Source organism: Otolemur garnettii, unplaced genomic scaffold (assembly GCF_000181295.1).
Source record: "Otolemur garnettii isolate 467f Iridium unplaced genomic scaffold, OtoGar3 scaffold00031, whole genome shotgun sequence".
Lineage (NCBI taxonomy): Eukaryota > Metazoa > Chordata > Mammalia > Primates > Galagidae > Otolemur > Otolemur garnettii.
The window spans coordinates 992,394-1,010,629 of NW_003852426.1; the positions used below are offsets into that span (position 1 = coordinate 992,394).

The 18,236-nt window shown below is 45.0% G+C and overlaps 1 pseudogene; it reads right to left on the minus strand.

Moving 5' to 3' along the window:
* Nucleotides 1-5,080: 5,080 nt before the first annotated feature.
* LOC100949335 lies at nt 5,081-6,256 on the minus strand (annotated as a pseudogene).
* Between the last annotated feature and the right edge of the window lie 11,980 nt (nt 6,257-18,236).

The following is an 18,236-nucleotide window of genomic DNA, read 5'->3' on the forward strand; positions in this document are numbered from 1 at the left end:
CCCATGTAGTGACTGAGCAACCTGGGGTACAAATGGGTCCAGCCCGTCTTGGTTTGCTCTGATGGGCAGTACTATCCCAAACGTGCAGAGTTGCTCCTCCTCACCCTTAGTTTCACAGATGTTGCTTCCTACTCCATGTCTTGCTTTCCAAACTCCATGTCCATAGTCTGCTTCTAGAAAGCCCAAGTCTTTGGTGGGTGAAAACAATCTTTGAGGAGTTTGTTTAAGGGGTGGGGCAGAGAGCAAAAGAAAATGAGGATTTTTTATTTTATCATCGCTTTTATGAGTAGAAAGAGAAGAAGGAGCCAGTGGAGAGGAGCGTTTGAAGACTCAGGAAAGAGAGCAGATAATTGACAGGGTTAGGGCTGGGAAAGAAGGGGAAGGATGGACTTTAAGGCCTGGAGAGAGTAACCAGCTTGGAACAAGAGGGAGGAGTTGACCACTCTCTGACATTTAGTCTCAGGACATATAGATGGCACAAATCTAGACTGCTTTGGAGAAGTGGTTAGGCAGCGAGGAACACCCTGTCCAACATATTCAACTCCAGCACTGGGTAATTGGTCAATTACCAGAGAGATGAAAAGTAGATTCCTTGATGTTAAGGTGGGAAAGATACTTTTCCCCCACAGTAGGAGAGGATTGAGGGGAAGACAGAGAAGTCTTTATGCAGTTGTAAACAGAGGAGAAATCTTGGGCAAAGCCCATAAAAGAGAAGAAAGGACTGTGGGGTAGAGAGAGGAAAGACGTCATCCTGTTAGAATGTTTGGTCTATAAAACTGCAGTTCGTGTACTCATTCCAGAAATCCAAGGACTTGTTATTTCTTCAAACTGTGCCTTCCACATATATGCTGAAAATGCTCTTTTTGTTGTTGTTGTTTGAGACAGAGTCTCACCCTGTCATCCTAGGTAGAGGTCTGTGGTGTCATAGCTCACAGCAACCTCAAACTCTTGAGCTCAAGTGATTCTCTTGCTTCAGCCTCCTGCATAGCTAGGATTACAGGTGTCTGCCACAATGCCCTGTTAGTTTTTCTTGTTTTAGTAGAGATGGGGTCTCACTCTTGCTCGGGCTTGTCATGAACTCCTAAGCTCAGGCAATCCACCTGCCTCAGCCTTCCAGAATGCTAGGATTACAGGTGTGAACCACTATGCCTGGCTGCACATGCTATTTATATAATATATAAGACAGTAAAAATACTGAGCAGGGCAAGAGTGGGGTAAGAACCCTCCAACACCTTGGTGTACTGTCACTTAATCACATCCAGTTTCTGCTAACTATACCATAACCTATTCCATATTTCTCCATTTGTTCCAGAAGGATATAATTTGGGATACCATGAAATGCATAATCAAAAGCAGACCCTTGGGCCACCACACTGCCTTGTTCCACCAGTCCAGCAACCCTGACAAGAGAACACAGAACATTTTCAGAACCCTGAAAATGAGGACAGTCTGACATGTCCTGCCCTTGCTGAGTCCCCATGGGTCCCTGGTGGCCACACTTAGTTCTTCTCAGGTTCACAAAATACATTTTTGCATCTCATTTGAGGATTTTTTTGTCAAGGCCACTGATGTGTCGTTTTCACCATTCATCTTTCTTGCATCTTTGGAAGTTAGAGCTACGCTATCTCCAGCCTTCTGACACCTCTCTGCCTTTCTGACTTAGTGATATCGTGTTGACTTTATATCGTGTTGATTTTTGCTCTGGTACTCTGGGGTGTATTCCATTCAGACCAGGAAATGGAACACATTTAGAGCAACTGTGCTTTCTCTTACGCTCCTTTTTAGGACTGAGTTCTGATCCTGCTTACTAATGGTTGTTCTACTCTTTTCTAGTCAAATGCTAGGCTTCTTACTGGGAAGCCAGGGCACTACATGGGCTCTGCTCTCCTCCTCTCATCTTGAAACATCATGCACTAGCCATGAGTGAGGGGCTTGTCCCTAACTTGTTCTTTTCCTTTTGTCACAATCAGTTTCACTCACACGAAGACCAAACATCCTTGCCCTTCCTCTGTGGGGATCGAGGCACTGCTGAGTTCAGTGTGCCAGTACTCCTTCTGCAGTGAGTGGCGCATACAATGGAAGTAGAAGGCAGGGGTGGGGCAGTGGGGGAGTGGGGTGCCTTCACAGTTTCACAGTGAAAAGGCCATGCCCACTGACAGTGTGACTACATGTTTTTAATTTATTTTGGCCACCAGATGGCATAACTGAGTGCATTAAAAAAAACCAAAAAGAAAGAAAAGAGGAAGGCCAGCATTCAAAAACAAAAACCAAAACAAAATCCTAGATAATTATTGCTGAAAATGGCCCCTGAGAGAGCATATTCCATCTGTCTGTTCTGAGTGCCAGTTGACACTTCAATGGGCTTTCTGGCCAGCAGGTACAGACACATTCCTTTCTGAACGTTAAAATTCCAAATCTGGGCCTTCCCTGCCTGTGTTATACAAAGCCACCTGGGAGTAAGAATTAGGAATGAGAGTGTCTTTACCTGCTTCTAACATGTACCTTCCTTTGCTGTAAACTCCTTACTGGTGAACTGCTCACTCTCAGAGTGGATGGAGAGGGCAGTGGGAGAGTATGGCTAATATTAGCATTATTGGACTAAATTCCACATCACATTTTGTGAGCAGTGCTGACTGTTCTGTCTGTAGGAATCAGATGATGAGTAGACTGATCCATGAGCGTTAGCCTGTCCCTTTTGGTTACATTTGGATATAATCTGGCACTGGTGGGGTTTGGTTATGGCAGGAAGAAAACTGATAAAGTAGAAACATTCCGTGCTGTTTTGGTGCTTCTGTATATTTTCGACCCTGGGGGATTTTAAAGGGCTATTTCTAGGTTTGTTGTAGGTGGATGGATTTATTCATTCCATAAATATTCTGGGGACTATTTACAGGCTGGGGATGAATAGTAAATAAGTTAGTGGTCTAGCTTTCAAGGAGTTTTCTATTTTGGGTTTTGGTCTCACAGGGACAAGGTGGAGCCAGGAGACGTTCTTTGGCTGAGGCTCCAGGGAATACTCAGTGCCCAAAGGTGTGAAAGGAGAGGCACTCCTGGTGAAAGAAGTCCTTTAAAATTTTATTGACCATGAAGAATAAATCAAAATGGCAAACCTTAGTGATGACATCCCAGTCCATTTCTTTCTTCCTTCCTCCCTCCCTCCCTTTCTCTCCCTTCCTTCCTTCCTTCCTTCCTTCCTTCCTTCCTTCCTTCCTTCCTTCCTTTCTCTCTTTCTTTCTTTTTCTTCTCTGTCTCTCTTTCTTTTCAGACACGGTCTCACTCTTTTGCCCCAGGCTAGAGGGCAATACCATCATCATAGTTCATAACAACCTGAAACTCCTGTGCTCAGGCAATCCACCTGCTTCAGCCTCCCAAGCAACTGGGACAGGTGAATCCCACAATGACCTACTAAGTTTTCTATTTTTAGTAGAGATGGGTCTCATTTTGCTCAGAGTGGTCTCAAAATCCTGACTTCAAATGATCTTCTGAGCATCAGCCTCTCAGAGTGCTAGGAATACAGGTGTGAGCCACTGCACAGGCCCCTAGTCCATTTCTTATACAGAGGAAAACACTGAGGGTTTGCTGAAGAAAAAAAGAGTAAGTTGAATAATGGGAACAATGTTACGAAAATGTAAATTGCTCACTAGCGAAAGCCAGGATTTTGATGATCTAATAAAATGGTAAAGAAAAAATGAAAAGAAAAACTATGTTTATAAAGTTAGGTTTACACACAAAAAACTTGGTGTGCATGTGAGATGGAGCAAGTATACCTTGTGATAAGCCAAAAATTTTAGCTGCAAGGAAAGATGATAACAGAAGGACGTATGGAGGGTGGATGGTCAAGACTGGTGTCAGGAAAATAGCTGGGGGGGTCATAGAAAATGTCTTAGGGAGAGGTGATGAACATCTGAATTAAGACTATGGCCATGGGGAAAAGTGGGGACAGCTGGAAGACAGGTTTCAGGGCAGGAGGGACAGGTGTGAGGGTGTAGAAGGGGAAGAATGGAGAGGATACCTTGGCCTGTGCTCTGACCCACACATTGTGGTGCTGTCTTGTCATCGAATGCAGATCCCACCTTAGTCCAACTCTTCCATTTTATAGCAAAAGGAGGAAATTATTATTATTATTTTACCTGGAAGAGCCATTTTAATTTTTTATTAAATGTTCTTCCAAGAGCACTATTTTATCCTCTGTCTTACTGAATTATAAGAAATAACATTAGCATTAGAAAATTAGGAAAAAAGATAAATGCAGATACTTAAACACACATGAAAATTATAACAAAAGACCAAGAGCTTTTAAATTTGAATATGAGATAATTTTAAAACTATGTATCTCAAAGTAAACTTTATTTTTAACAGTGTTTTATGACTCTAATACACATATTTTTCAAGAAGGGAGCCCATTTTTAAAATATTTTTATAAAATAAAATATTTTTATTTTAAAAATAAGCCTGTGTTCAGCTACACATCCCCTCTCCCAAGAAGTGATCATATTTCTTTTATTTTACTTTGGGAATAAAATACTGTTTCTGATGGCCTGAAATGCAAAATTTTCTTTGAAGTGGAAAATGTGTACTTTGTTTTTTTATCATCCCAGTGCAGAATTTTAAGCACTATTCATGAGCGATTAATTAAGGTCATTAAGTGCACAACACTAATTACTGACCAGCTATTGGAACTGTTTCTTCACTAGTTCTCCCAAGGAAACCTCTTAAATTGGACATTCAGGAGAATAATCCCTAAATATACTTTATAAGCATAATGAGAGCTTTTAGCTACATGATTTTTCGGATTTTACTCTTCCTAATTTTATTCTGAAACTCAGTTTTACCCTGAACCATAATTACCATATTAACTTTGTAATGCACAGCTGTATGCAGCTCAGCAAATCAGCAGTACACCATCAGGCTCTATCCACCCAGAGCTTAGGAAAAACAGGATTGGTCATACAATTGAAAAACAAATCTGTCTCAGACAATTTGCCAATGTGTAGTTCCAGTCTAAATTCTGACAATGAAATATATGGATATGTAACTATATATTTTATCATGATTTTCAAAAGTAGTCGAAGGGAGTTCTTCACACCTTAGCTTTGCCTGGCTGAAGTTGAAGATTGTGCAGTTTCATAGCCAGACCCATGTTGCCAGTGATTTTCAGTTTGCCTTGAAAGAAGGCTGACTGAAGATTGACTTTACTAGTCATTAAAGCCAGTAAATTGGAATCAGCCATTGTGATCGTGCAGTCAGCCTTCTCATCTGAGTCAGGAAGCACTGATCCTTTGCCATTCTTCACATCCACCACCGAGGTAGCCTCATTACCCCCAGGGCCATCCTTCATCTTGAAAGCAAAAATACCACAAATTTTATTCAAAAACTGTTCCCCTTCTTCTCAAGCTTCTTCTCAATCTCCTTAAAGACAACATTTGCTTTTTTTCTTTTTCGAGACAGAGTCTCAAGCTGTCATCTCAGGTAGAGTGCTGTGTCATCACAGCTCACAGCAACCTCAAACTCATGGGCTTAAGTGATTCTCTTGCCTCAGCCTCTCCAATAGCTGGGACTGCAGGCACCCACCACAGTCCCCGGCTATTTTTGGTTGTTGTTATCATTGTTGTTTGATGGGCCGTGTTGGATTCGAACCCACCAGCTCTGGTGTGTGTGGCTGGTGCCCTAACCGCTTGAGCTACAGGCGCCAAGCCACAGCCTCAATTTGATGAGTTCTTCAAGAACTGGCAGCTTCAGGAAAACCCAACCTGTAGTGTTACAACTATAGCTCCCTCAAGGTCTAGTTATGCTCAAAAGGAGGAAATTAAAACCCAGAAAATGGGCCCGGGGCACAGTGGCTCACGTCTGTAATCCCAGTACTCTGGGTGGCTAAGGCAGAAGGATCACTAGAGCTCAGGAGTTTGAAGTTGTAGTGAGGCACTATGACACCACTGCACTCTACCTGGGGCAACAGAGCAAGACTCTGTCTCAAAAAGTAAACAAATAAACTCCAGGAAATGGAAACTCTTGTCTCTAGTCAAAGTGGGTAGATGGGGGAGCAAACGTAGACCCCTATCTCCTTTCCCTGACCAGACCTTCTTTCACAGGTTCATGACAGCACCAGGGAGCTTTCCAAAGAACATATGCCTGGCCCATACCCATACCTAGGTCCAGCAAAGCAGAATCCCTGAGCTGGGATCACCAGCTCTGTGTAGACAGTGCACACGCATCTCTTCCTCATGCCACTTTCCAAGGCATGTTCTGCCTGGACCATGCTTTCTCTTTCTCTGTTTTATAACCACACATGACATGCAAGAGCTGATAATTGGAAAGGCACTCAGTGTTTGGATGATGAGCCAAATGCCAGTAACCAAATCCACAATCCTTCCTTACAGGCCTGTTTAACTGAAACATCTCACTGAAACTGCAGGGAAGGGAAGATTTAGAAGGCTGCTCTCCAATCAGGGAAGTTAATGGGAAGAAATTGTTCAGCAAACAGTTACCAATCTAAGTTTTCTAAGATTGATAATCTCTTTATGAGTTTACTTAGTACAAATAAAAAAATATTTTTAAACATAAAAAACATAAAACTTTTTAAAAACATAGGTTTGCTAAAGATTTCAATCTCCTCTGTCCCTAACTTTTCATAGTCTTGAGTTTCTTTCTTTTTCTTTTTTTTTTTTTAGAGACACAGAGTCTCACTTTGCCACCCTCAGTACAGTGCTGTGGCATGACAGCTCACAACAACCTCCAGCGGTTGGGCTTAGGTGATTCTCTTGCCTCAGTTTCCCGAGTAGCTGGGACTACAGGCGCCCGCCACAATGCCTGGCTATTTTTTTTGTTGTAGTTTGGCCAGGGCTGGGTTTGAACCTGCTACCCTCAGTATATGGGGCTGGCGCCCTACTCACTGAGCCACAGGCGCTGCCCGAAGCCTTGAGTTTCTTAATCACAATATTTTCATCCAAGAAGACTTTTGGGAACAAGACCCCTATGGTTAGATTAGGAATATTCTACTGTTACTTTAACAGTCTTTCTTTTTCCTCCAGGGTAACAAAGAGAGATTTTATTTAGGAAGAACAAAGAGAAAGTTTACAGCCCTTCCAAAGAGAGTTGGAAGTGGGTCCCTCTCATGAAGGAGAGAAGGTGAAAGAAATGTATTTTAACAGTCTTTACCAACTACAAAAGTAAAAATTAAATTTTAATTTTCTTTCATTATCAGTGAAGTTGCATAATCATGGTCATTGTTAATCAGTTATTATTTTTCTATTATGAATTATCTGTCTGAATTCCTAACATCATGCAATATAAAATAGAAGTAGCTGTTGGGTGCTTCCAACGTGTTAGTTACTCTTCTAAGAGATTTATGTCTAGTCATTCTGTTAATCCTGACCCACCCCCGAAGCAGGTACAGTCATTAGTCTCATGCAATGGAAGAAAACGAAGCATGAGGTCAAATAACTTCCCAAGGTCATACCCAGAAGGTCTGAGTTCAGAACCTGTTGCCAACATTTTTCTTATTTATTAGTCTTTCTTTTTTTCCCTATTAATTAAAAAAAGTTATGGTTAAATCTATCAGTCTGTTCCTTTCTTTTGTTGGTTTATTTTCTTCTTTTAGCTAATTCCTAACATCCTTCCCTTTTCAGAGATTAAAAATAGTTGGATTTGGGGGGTGAATATTAGATGAAAAGGGGATTTACATATACTGTATGTATTTTCTCAATCTATCATTTTCCCTGAACAATTTATTGAATATTATTTTCTTAGACTGGGCGTGGTGGCTCACACCTATAATCCTAGTACTCTGGGGGGCCAAGGCAGGTGGATCGCTTGTGCTCACGAGTTTGAGACCAGCATGAGCAAGAGTGAGCTCAAGTGCTCCACCTGCCTCAGCCTCCCAGAATGAGGCAAGAGGATGGCTTGAACCCACAGTTTGAGGTTGCTGTGAGTTATAACACCATGGCACTCTACCAAGGGTGACAAAGTGAGACTCTGTTTAAAAAAAAATATTTCTGGGAAGCACCTCTGGCTCAGTGGGTAGGGCGCCGGCCCCATATACCAAGGGTGATGGGTTCGAACCCGGCCCCAGCTAAACTGCAACAACAACAACAAAATAGCGGGGTGTTGTGGTGGGCGCCTATAGTCCCAGCTACTCAGGAGGTTGAGGCAAGAGAATCGCCTAAGCCCAGGAGTTGGAGGTTGCTGTGAGCTGTGATGCCACGGCACTCTACCGAGGGTGACATAATGAGACTCTGTCTCTAAAAAAAAAAAATTCCTGTTCTATTTTTTTATGATGGCACGTTTCTGCTTGGCTTTTATTTCATGGCTTGTTTTTTAAATAGCATTATGCGAGGAAAGGGAAGTCTCTTTCCAGTTGCTCCATTCTCTTCACTTCACCTGGCGTGCATCTTCTCCAGTGTTGATGTTCCTGGCTGCCTTTCTCAGAGTTAGTTTTGCGTGTTTTAGAATTTCAGTTTCCAAGTTCATTTCCAGGTTTCTTCTGTTTCTGTTCTCTTGTTCCTCACTCTTCCCTGCCCAGTGGCTGTGCAGTTGCCCTTCCCAGGTGCTGGCATCCAGAGCAACATCTTATATGGCAGTCGGGACTCCTGCCCTGGGATGACCCTGGGATGACTCAGATCTGCCCCTTGGCTATGGGAGGCTGACTTAAGCCTAGGTGTGGTGCCATTTCAGTATCCCTAGGCTTCCCTAGGCCACAGTCCCAGGCAAAGCTAGTAGCAACTTATTTCAGCCTTCTTGAGGAGGGTGGAAGGGTGGGGAAGAGAGAAACCCCAGCCCCTCATTTTTGAGCTGTCAGCATAATGCTGGTCCCCCACCTCAGTGGCCAATTAATTATTTGTCATCACTTGGCAGGACTTGAAATCCTAGCTGCCCTTGACTGCCTTGAGAATCAGAAACCAACAGGCCACAGCTTTTGCCCTCTTCATCTTTTTTTTTTTTTTTTTTTTTTTGCATTTATATTCCATTTCTGGGAATATCCTGGGGACGTTTTTCCTTTGTTGAGCATGGCTTTTTAATTTTCTCTCCTACCGTATCAATGAAGTCTGACAATTCAGTCTGCGAGCATGCCATCGTGTCCTTACATTGGCAGTATGGCGCAAACAACTCTGTAAGGTTTCATAAACTCGGTATCAGTGTCTCACAGCTGTGTTCCTGTCATGTGTGGCAGTGTCTTGCTGAGTGGTGTTCATTATTGTTATGGCACGTTTTGGTGCGCTGTCACAAGAATGTTGGAGCTTGAATTAGAGCAATGAAGAAATAGTTGTAAATTTCTTGTTAAACTTGGCAAGAGTAGAAGTGAAATCAGGGACAGGTTAGTCCAAGTTTATGGGGAGAAGGCCATAAAGAAAATGGCAGTGTACAAATGTATTAAACGTCACACCTATAATCTTAGAGGCAGGAGACTCACTTGAGCTCAGGAGTTTGAAATTGCTGGGAGCTAGGCTGACACCAGGGCACTCTAGTCTGGGGCAACAGAATGAGTAGACTCTAGCTCAAAAAAACAAAATCAAACAACAACAAAAAAGGTTTTTCTCCAGCCTGAGCCAGAGCAAGACGCCTCTAAAAATAGCCAGGTGTTGTGGTGGGCGCCTATATTCCCAGATACTTGGGAGGGTGAGGCAAGAGAATTGCTTAAGCCCAAGAGTTTGAGGTTGCTGTAAGCTATAATACCATGGCACTCTACCGAGGGTGACAAATTGAGACTCTGTCCCCACCCCACCAAAAAAAAAGTTTTTCTGAAGGGAGAGAAAGTGTCACTGATGAAGAGAGGTCAGAGTGGCCAGTAACAAGTAGAAGTGATGAAAAATTGCAAAAATTCATCAAATTTGCATCAAAATCATTGGCTGACTGTGAGAAGCCTAGCAGGCCAAGTAAACAGTAGAGAAACAGGAAAAAAAATTAAATTTTTTTAAAGGGTGGGGGGTTTTATTTATTTATTTATTTTGCAGTTTTTGTCCAGGGCTGGCTTTGAACCTGCCACCTCTGGTATATGGGGCCAGCACCCTACTCCTTTTAGCCACACGTGCTGCCCAAGAAACAGGAAAATCTTAATTGAAAATCTTGGCCAACAACTCATGGCTCTTATATCATGACAATGCACCAGCTCACACAGCACTGCCTGAGAGGGAACACCCTCCTTACCCACCTGATCTGGTCCCCAGTGAAGTTTTTCTTTGCCTGAAGATAAAGGAAATAATTGAAAGGAAGACATTTTGATGGCATTCAGGGCATTAAGGGTAATATGACCACGGCTTTGACGGTCATTCTAGAAAAAGAATTCCAAAATTGCTTTGAAGGATGGACTAAGTGCTGGTGTTGGTGCATAGCTTCCCAAAGGGAGTTCAAAGGTGACCATAGTAACATTTAGCAATGAGGTAGGTAGCACTTTTCCCAGGATGAGTTTGTGAACTTAATTGTCAGACTGTGCTGGAAGTCCCTGGGCCATCTCCAGTTTCTTTCCTGTGTCTGTTTATTTTTGTACAAGCATTCATTGTACTTGAATTTATATTGCTCTAATAATTTTCTCCATTCATCGTCTAATCACTTTCCCCAGGCTGAGAGGCTCTCTAGCAGTTACCTGAAGTTGAGAATTGAGGAAGTGGTCCTGCTCACCACCACCCCGCTGAGGATGCACAGAGGATCCGCAGGGGCCCTGGAAGTGGTGGGAGCTGCAAGGGCAGAGAGGTCTCTGCTCAGGAGCTCCACATGGACATTTCATTAGGGTCTCAAGTCTGGGTGGGTCCAACTTGACATGATCCCTGAATGGACATCTAGAAGTTTCATATGTGGGCAGGACACAGTGGCTCATGCTTGTAATCTTAGCACTCTGGGAGGCTGAAGCAGGAGCATTGCTTGAACTCAGGAGTTTGAGACTAGCCTGATCAACAGCAAGAGCCCATCTCTACTGAAGATAGAAAAATTAGTCGAGCATGGTGGCAGGCACCTGCAGTCCCAATTACTTGGGAAACTGAGGCAGGAGGATTAATTGAACCCAGGAGTTTGAGCTTGCAGTCAGCTATGATGAAGCCACTGCACTATCGTCAGGGCAACATAGTGAGACAGTTTCAAAAAAAAAAAAAAAAAGAAGTTTCATGTGTGATGGGATCCCCCCAGAAAACCACAGAGCACATGACAACCAGGAAGCACACAGGGCATTGTGCAGCTGTGTTTTTAGAGCCACGGTGTGAATTGTCCAATTTCCAACAGTTATTTCCAGACACAGGCAGAGCACACGCACGGCCCCAGCTGGATTCCCTCTTCTGCAATAGCAGGACAGTTCTCAGCGGCACTGAATAGGAAGTGGTGCTCCCTCTGCAATACAAACAGAACAGGACCTTCTGCTCAAGTGCCCTCTTGGCATGAATTCGGTGGCAGGAGGAGCAGAATCTATCCTCACCCAGTGGCCCTGTTCACCTTTGCCAAGGGTATGGCCTATGATCAGCCCCAGTGGGACTGAGGCAGATGTGGGCAGTCTTCTCTAGTGCAAGATACACTGGCTGACAGGCATGGCCAGACTGTCTCCAGGGGTGCCTGTACAAGTTGGTCCTCAAAGCCAGTTCTTCCTGGAACTAGGTGTTATTTCAGGACAGAGAATGTCTGGAATCACAACTTGGCCTTGGTGCAAATGAATGTCTTCCAACCCTGCATGAGATAGCAGATTATTTTTCTCAGGCTTTGGCTGAATCTGGGGCTTGGAGTTCCACGGGAAACTCAGGCAAGCAATGCCACCAGGGGGAGCCCTGTCCACATCTTTGATGTATGTGTCTCAGCCATCCAGGGTGTTTGTGTGTCTGTCAGCCATCCAGACTGCGTGTGTGCATGTGGGCATGCACGTGTAACTTAGTATTTGTATGATTACAGTACAGAATCATGACTCAACTTTCCCAATTGATGTATTCCATTTACTCTACTGCCATGGTTCAGGTTCCATCATGCTTCGGGTACATAATAGTTCTGAATGTAGTTATGCAATGCTGCAGCAACACAGGATAGTGTGGGGTTAGGGAGAAACTAGAGTTATAATATGACTCTTTTCCTCCCCAAATGCCATGAAGTCCACCTCATCTGGAACCAAGGTCATGAGATTGTTCTGGAGCTTTAGAGACTTACCACTGCCTGGGAAGAGAGGAAAATGGGAGGTGGACTGAGTGTGCTGGGTGTCTAGATTAACTGTGCTGCCCTCCCGGAGGCATGGGCTACGGGTAATGTGTGGTTCAAAGATTGCTCAGGGAAGACATTGTGTGGGTAAGTGTGGCCACATCTAAGGAAGAGAGAGTGCTGGTGCAGCTGCAGTGGGATTGAGGTGGGAGCAGGACAGACAGGGTCAAGGGGCTGGTCCAATGTGAACCCTAGAAACAGCACCACTCATCACTATCCCCTACCTGGTGAAAATGCTGGAGGTAGGTCAGGTGTGGTGGCTTATGCTTGTAATCCTAGCACTCTGGGAGGCCGGGGCAGGAGGATTGCTTGGGCTCAGGAATTCCAGACCAGCCTGAGCAAGGGTGAGACTCTGACTCTACTAAAAATAGAAAAAACTAGCTGGATCTGGTGGTAGATGCCTGTAGTCTCAGCTACTTGGGAGGCTGAGGCAAGAGGATCACTTGAATCCAGGAGTTTGAGGTTGCTGTGAGCTATGATGATGCCACTGCAGTCTGCCTGGGCTAACAGAAAGATTCCGTCTCAAAACCAAATCAAACCAAACTAAACCAAAAATGTTGGAGGTGATGGTGTGAAAAGAAATCAGGTAAGTCTGAGGGAATTTCAGAGTTATGGGGACTCATCATTCTCTGGTGCAGGCTGAGAAAATGCCAAGTTCTTCTAGAAAACACCATGTTCAACATAGTGTTGCCCATGTTTAGGTAAGAGACAGCAGGGCAGAGGAGAAAAGAGGTTCCAGGAGGTGTTGTGGGAGGTGGGGCCTGCCGATCCCCCCATGGCACACTATGGTCAGGATAAAAGGGAACAGAGAGAACCCTCAAACACTGGAACATACACCGGAGAGACTATGTTTTAGACTTAAAAGAAATTGTTTGACAATTACTAAAGACTGAGATTCATTTAATTAGTGGGTATTATTAATACTTCCACCCCAGCATCAATAGAGATGAAAAGACTAAACAAATAAATAAAGACTTTTTCTTTTTTTTTTTTGAGACAGAGTTTCACTTATTAACCCTTGGTAGAGTGCCATGGTGTCACAGCTCACAGCAACCTCGAACTCTTGGGCTTAGGCGATTCTCTTGCCTCAGCCTCCCGAGTAGCTGGGACTACAGGTGCCCGCTACAACGCCCAGCTATTTTTTTGTTGCAGTTTGGCCGGGGCTGGGTTTGAACCCACCACCCTCCATATATGGGGCTGGCACCCTACTCACCGAGCCACAGGCACTGCCCAATGAAGACTATTTTTTTTGTAGTAACTCAGAGTGCAGCGTGCTGGTATTCACCTCCACTTAAAACCCTCCCTGCCAAGGGGGACCAGCCACCTTCAGCCTGACCTTGATCTCATCTCTGGGCTACTGGGTTCTGGAAGAGGAAAATGCTAATGACTGCATTGAGTGTGACTCTACGGCATGTCAGAATTCTTCATTTTTCTGTTACCTGCTTTTAGTACTAACCCACCAAGGAAACGTAATGGCAGGGTTGTGGAGGAATCCCTTCTGTCCTCCCCTGTGGGGCCCAGTGACTATCTGGGAGTCTGACCCAGCCTAGAACATCCAGTGCCTGGGCCCTCTGACCTCAGTTCTAGCTAAAATGATCCTGGTCCAGCTCCTCAGATGTTTGGAGTGCTGGAGCTTGGAGCTTCCCTGCTGAACTTGAGAGCTGGAGCTTGTGGTTCTCAAGGCCAAGGTTCTTAGGTTGTTGTATACTTGGCCAATGCTGTATAAATTCCTTTGGAATCCCTGTGCCCCTCTCACCTCCTGTGTGTGTGGCTCTGGGTGTGGGCAGTTCTCTCCTCGCTACTCCAAGGGTACCCCTGTCCCCAGACCACATCCTTTCCCCAGCATCTGTGAATCTCCCCTTCAACTCCCTTGGACAGTGTTTGTCTTCTTCTCTCCAGGGTGCTCACCCGTCTCCCCAGGCAGAGAACCCAGGTGTTGGGTGGGTCTTCTCTGGATGCCTGCCAGTTTTTTTGGTCAGGCTAGCAAAAGCCTCTGGAGCAGAGATACACAAAGGTTTCTTGGATTGGGCTAGGAGCGATGACAAAACAAGAACAAAACCACATGTTAATATCTCAAAACTGTATCCAGCCATATTAATGTTAGGGCCCCTGGTTCTGAGGAAAGACCACTGGGCTGAGGAGAAGTTTGCCCTCTCAGGGAAACAGAGGTATGGAGCTTAAGAGAAATAAATGACGCAGACTCAGACGTCAGTGGGCTGGGACCAGATGCATCTCTGGGCTCTGGATTTGTTAGAGTATGAAAAGCCCTCATCAGGAACTAGTTAAGGGCATCACTAACCATCAGCGTCAAATGCCTAAGGGAGATGGAAGAAGTGGCTTGGTTCCAATCCTTTTGGTTGTTATTGTGGAGGAGTAATATTTTGAAATATTCTCTGATTTTTTTTCTGTCAGTATCCCTCCTTTCTCTCTCCTCCTGCCCATTCCATTCAGCAGTGAGGGAAGGGTTAACAGAGCAAAGTAGCAGCTTCTGCCTCCACAGTTTCAAATGTGGGACCAACCATGAAAGGATTTATACAGCATTGGCCAAGTATTTAGGAGAAGAATAAGAGCAACCTTCCCCCACCCCAACAGAAAGGCATTCCCTTGGGCTGGAGGGAATATGATGGGGATTGATGGGGGATACGATGACCACGAGGCGCACATTTGTGAGTGTTAGAGAAAGGGGGTCTCTGGACTAAGCCGTGGGGATAGGTGGCAAGGTGGTAGAAAGTTTATGGGGTCAGACAGAGCTCTGTCTTGCTGCTCCTTTGAGCCACAAGGGCCTGGAGCTCCTGATTCAGGTAGGGCTGAGACAGGATTCACTAAGGGGCAGGAGGGGCTGGAGGGGCAGAGCTGCTCCCCCCCACACCCCCAGTCTGCCAAGGAACACATAGCTGCCTGACCTGGGAACCCAAACAGCCTTCAACTAGAGAAGAGGGGGGTGGGTAGGGGGTTTGTGGCACATTTATGCAGCAGAATAAGTCTCAGCAATGAGGGTGCATCTTATTTGTTTATTTATTTAGACACACAGTCTCACTGTCACCTGGGCTAGAGTGCAGTGGCATCAGTCTAACTCACAGCAACCTCATACTCCTGAACTCAAGTGATTCTCCTGCCTCAGCCTCCTGGATTATAGGCGTGAACCACTACTCCCAGCCGAGGATGTAGCTGTGTGTGATGACAGGTGAATCTGCAAAAATAAAGTCAAGTGAAAGAAGCCACAAAAGAAAACATGCTAAATGATTACATTTATATAAAGTCCAAATCCAGGCAAAACTGTAAAAGTCAGGAGAGTGGCTGTCCTTCAGAGGGGGTCACGACTAGAAGGGCCAGGATGGGGCCCCTGGCATCTTAGAAATGTTCTGATTCTTCATCTAGGCACTGGTTGTGCATGTGGACTGTTTGTGAAAGTTCATCAATCTGTACACTTACAATTTATGTACTTTTCTGTCTGTATGTTATATCCATAAAATACATTTTTAAAAAGATTTAAGTGTGAAAAAATGAGGCTGCAGAATGGAGTGAGGGAGGCCAGAATGGCCTTTTATTATCGCAGTGCCTGAGTGTGCTGTGCCCTCGGCCCTGGATCTCGGGGTCTTGTCTCATCAAAAGGGTGGGGGTGGTAGTGGTGTGTGTGTGTGCAAAATTTAAATCACGAAGGACTTCCTGCTTTTTCTTTCTTGACATCTTCCTTGAATCAGTTTTCTTTTTGATCACATTTTCTATGGCTTTCTGAATTGATCATGTGTCTTTCAACTCCTGAAAAAACTGAAATGGATTAATGGTGTGATTTTTCTGGTGTGATTAAGCGGTTAATTTTCTGTGTCAACCTGACTGTGCAACAGGACACCTGGATTAAACTTTATTTCTTCCCCTGTCCCTGAGACTGTTTCTGGACAAGATTAGCTTGCGAATCTGTAGACTCAGCAAAGCCTACTGGCCTCCCCAACGTGGGTGGGCACCATCTAACCCACTGAGCACCTGAATAGAACAAAAAGGCAGGGGAAGGAGGAATGTGGCCCTTTTTCTTCCTGCCTGCCTGCTTGAGCTGGAACATCAGTCCTCTCTTGCCCTTGGATTGAGATTTACACTATTAACTCCCCTGGTTCTTAGGCCTTTGGGCTTGGGCTGGAGTTACACCACTGGCTTTTCTGGGTCTCTCTCTTGCAGATGGCAGATTGGGGACTTAGCAGCCTCCATAATTGTGTGAGCCAATTCCTCATTATTCCTATCATCTATGTATTTTTTTAATTTGGCTCTGTTTCTTTGGAGAACCCTAACATAGGCAGGTTTGTGTGGTGAGGACCCCCTATTTGCTGTCTCCTTCATAAAATACTAGTAAGAGCATCAGCATTTGTAAACCCAGCATGAGGCCTTCAGCTCCTCACATCAGCCATCCAGACGCTGTTGATCAAGTTCAAGGTCTTCTTGGCATCTCCCCCAGATCCATCAAGTTCCAAAGAGGTCTCAACTCACCTGGCAACCTCCTGGGGCAAGTTGTGGGGGGACGACTTCCACTCACTGTGGGAGGGAAAGATGGTCACAACGCCTTTGCTACTTCTCCCTTTAGGAGGTGGGAACTCTTGAATCTGGGTGGCTCTGTGGTTGCTTGACCACCAAAAATTGGTGGAAGTGATATTGAGCCTGTTTCCAGCCCAGACTTCAAAAGCATCTTGCGTTTCCTGTCTATTGGAGCATTCTCTGAGTGGATGAGTGGCCATGTAAGAAGTTCGAGTTCCCGAGACTGCCATGCTAGAATGGCCATGTGTAGCATGCTGGTCAACCACGAGTGGAACCCAGCTAACCTAGCTGCCCCAATGAAGGTGACAAAAATATGAGGGAATGTGTCTTGGACACTCTAGATCAGCCATTTTCCTGCTGATGCCACTGAATGATGCCAGTCAATATCAAGAAGAGTAGAAGAGCTGCCAAACTGGCAGGTGCAGTCATGAGATGTCAGGAAGTGCTGGGCGTTCTAAGCCACTAGGTTTGGGAAAGGTGTCACATAGGGACAGGTAATAGTTTCGTCTTTACCTGGACCTGAGCCTTCATGCCCTTGGTGAACAGCTTCGTGGCCCTGCAATAATCCTTCTCCTTCAACGCAACTTTGCCCGATTGTGGGTATAGTATTTGCCAGTTCTTCATTCCATTCGAATTCTTTTACGCTCCCATGCCAGGCTTGTGGCAGGATAATTTATTGTGGAATTATTTTTTGTTTTGTTCTTACTGCTCTATGTAAACACTCCCTCACCAAGAAAGTTACTTGAGCTTTTTGTTCTCAATTCTGAGCTTCCTTCATGAGCATGGAGAAGGTGGGTGGTGTTGGTATTGGGATTATGTGCAAACACCTAAACTAGGAGAGGCGGAAGTGGGCTATGGGTATGTGCTGAGGCAGAGGCTGAGATTCTCTAGGACATAGAAATGTGATGCTTTCCCCCCATGAATAGTGGAGACCCAGGCCCTTCCTTCTGCCCCAAGCCCATTTAGACCAAATGATTGATGGGAAATGTGCAGTGAAGCTGGGAAGTTTCTTCCAGCTGGGGCACATATGTCAGGACCCCCAGGGAGATTCTCACTCATGTGAGGGGCAGAGCTGGGTCTGACCAGAGGACATCACTCCAGGCTTTGACTGCAGCCTCTGAAATCAGGGGGAGCAACAGAAACAATGGCTGCTTCTATGGCTCCCAAATCCATGTGTTGCAGCCTAACCCCCTCTAGTGTGATGGTATTTATAGGTGGGGCATTTGGAAGGTAATTAGGTTTAGATGAGGTGATGAGGGTGGAGCCCACAAGTGGGATTTAGTGCCCTTATAAGAAGAAGAAGGGCGGTGCCTGTGACTCAGTGAGTGGGGTGCCATATACCGAGGGTGGCGAGTTCAAGCCCAGCCCCTGCCAAACTGCAACAACAACAAAAAGAAAATAGCCAAGCATTGTGGTGGGCGTCTATAGACCCAGCTACTTGGGAGGCTGAGGCAAGAGAATTGCCTAAGCCCAACAGCTGGAGGTTGCTGTGAGCTGTGATATCATAGCACACTATTAAGGGCAACAAAATGAGACTCTGTCTCTTTTTTTTTTTTTTT